Genomic DNA, 2,894 nt, shown 5'->3' with positions numbered 1-2,894 from the left:
CGACCTCTGCAGACCTCGGCGCCCTTAAGTGCCCTCTGCAGGCGGCCCCCAGCCAGGCGCAGGAGCCCCCGTCAGTGCACGAGGTCCCTCCGCAGGCAGGTCCCCGGCCGCAGGGCCTGGCGCCGCAGACCCCGGGTCTGCAGGAGCTCGGAGCGCAAAGGCCAGGAGAAGCCCGCAGCGGCGCCGGGCGCTGGGCCGCCCGCCCGGGGGCACGGACGGACGCGCGGGTGCAGACGTTCCGAGGGGACAGGCGGGCAGAAACGGGGAAAAGCCCCAGAAAAAGTGGAGCAGGCCAGGAAGAGGCTGGGCCCTGCCAGGCGCGGCGCAGCAGCCGCCGGGTCACCACGCGGCCCCCCAGAGAGGCGGTGCCCGCGCCGCACCTGCTCTGGGCGGCTGGGGGACAATACAGGACTTTTATCCTTTGGGCAGAAGACGCTGCCAGTTTCTCAAGCAGGGGCAGGAGCCGGGGACTGAGCCGGGCTTCAGGAGCTGCAATCATCCTTGGCTTATTCTGGGCTCAGGGAGCGCGCGGACCGGCATCCAGGGGCCTTGCAGGTGGGGACCCCCGCACCCCACACTCCTCGTCCACCTGGGCTCCGCTCGGCGCTCGGATGTCGCCATCTAGTGGGGAGACCTGCAAACTGCACCCCTCACCCCCAACCTCCCACCTCCCCCAGACCCCACCCCCACCCCAAGCGCGTACAGCTCAATTTGTTAAAGAAAACTTTTTTCTAATAACGCACATTTAAGAATACTTTTTTTCTTTTAAACAAAACATAATGAAGAATGCCTTTTGTCCTGGCCTTTCAGCCTCCTGAATACAAGCAAATAAGGGTGGGGAGAGCCACACAAGAAGTTAACCGGCCAGAAGTCCAGGAGTTACCCCGGTGCCAGCCCCGCTCCCCCGACACGCGGAGCAATCCTCCTGTGACACGGATGAAGCTCAAGGCGCGTGATGGAGGAACGATCAAAATAAAGCTGTTCTGCAGGTGAGGGTGCAGGTTCCTCCCGGTCACTGTCCGGGTAAGGGGAGCCCATCCTCGGAAACTCACACGCATCGCCTGCGAGATGGGAACCGCATCCCTTGTGTCACAGCACTGAGTGACAGGACAGCGGGTGCAACGCTGTGTGCACAGCCTCGGCCGACTCCCTTCACCCGGGAGCGCGCAGCCAGCTCCCCAGCCCGGCGCCGGCGCCCAGCCGCTCGCAGCTGGTGTTCCGTGTGGTGACTAAGGTATTTCAAACACTTAACAAAACCAAACACGGAATAGCCACAAAGCACGTAGAAAAACTCGTCCTTTTCCCATTAGCCCAGGTGCCTGGAAGGCACATCAGTCCTGCCTTCCAGGGAGGCAGGCACCTCTCGGGAGCCCAGGCGGGGACACTGGTGTCGAACCGCAGCACGCGCCACCCCCCAGCTGGCGCCTCGGGCCAGGCGGAGGGCCACCCCGCGTCGTCGCACTCATCCCAGGAGGACAGCCGTGTTCAGGGAGGTGGAACACGTGGGAGGAAAATCTTAGGTGGAGAACGGCTCCGTTTTCAGAGAGCGCTGCGGACTCCCAGCAGTAGGTGTGAAAGGGCTTTGTTCATAAAACACAGCGGTGGGAGCCAGCAGACCGCTGTGGGTTGCAATTAGACTGAAATCTGAGTGCCCAGACTCCCCTCCGAAGACGTCCTTTGAGGAGAAACAAATTAGGGGCCGAATGTGGTAATGCTGGAACTGGAGAACTTCTCCAAGAACACTTTTTTGCACCTCGGTTCCTTTGTTCGAGCGGTCAGATTCCAGATGGGGTATTTACCTATATGCTGGCCGTCAGGACCAGCCCTTTCAAAGAACGGTTGTTATCAGTTCCAGAAACCCCAGCCAGCTGGTTTAACGTGAGATTCACAGTTTCGATGCCATTTCAAGCTGTTTGGGGGAGAAACAGCATTCAGCTCACTCATAGGTCCCGTGTTTCCACTTATATTTCAGGCTAAAGTGGGGTTTTTTTTCCCCCTAAAACCTCACAAGCAAAATCACAAATTCCCTAAATGCATTTTGTGCAAAACAACGCTGAGAACCACAGTACAGTCTGATTATTTACAGAAAGTGTAAGTGCATCGTGCGTCCCTTTGATAAGCGGCCAGTAACTGGACCTGAGAAACGTTCTCTCGTGCAGGCTGATCTTGTAAAAATTAGTAATCGGCAATTTACTTACACTTAGTTCACTGACTCAGTTAACAAACAATCCAAAGCTGAGATGCCCGCCACTGACAAGGGTTGGCACAGGTGGGATTCGTATACCAGCCGAGAGGGTACAGAGCCAACTGACGTAAACGCCAAGGACAACTCCGACGGCTGGAGCTCCACCCTGAGGGTGTGAGGGGCAGGGAGGGTGTCTGCACACACACAGAGATTTTATGCCCAGCAGCCCGGTTCGTGGGGAAACACTGCAAGCAGTCTGAAGGGCCAGTGAGTTGCTTATGGTGAAGCGAAAATGCAAAGTCATTTTAAGAGACGATTCTAAAGACAGAAAGTGCTTTTATTTCAACATGAGCCTCCCTATGTGTAACCAAGACGCTATAAAAAGTACGTTTTACTTCTTCAAGGAAAGGCTGCTCCGTCCTGTTCCAGTTCGATGTCCTGTGTCTCTCGAGGTCCCTCCGTTCCTGGGCGCGCCTGCATGGAGAAGCCCTGCGGTGTTGGAGACCCGGGCGGGGCAGGAGTGTCTGGATGCTCTGGTCTCAGGACAGAGAGGAGGCAGGTGTGATGTGTGCTGGGAACACGCTGGCCGGACCTCAGGCCCATCAGAGCAATGCTGGGGGCCAGGCCAGGCCCGGGCCGGGTGCTCACAAGGGCCAGAGCTGGGCTGCAAATGCATGGGTGCCAGGAAGGGGATGAAGCGGGCCACCCT

Source organism: Camelus dromedarius, chromosome 35 (genome assembly GCF_036321535.1).
Source record: "Camelus dromedarius isolate mCamDro1 chromosome 35, mCamDro1.pat, whole genome shotgun sequence".
Classification (NCBI taxonomy): Eukaryota; Metazoa; Chordata; class Mammalia; order Artiodactyla; family Camelidae; genus Camelus; species Camelus dromedarius.
This window is presented reverse-complemented; position numbering follows the sequence as displayed.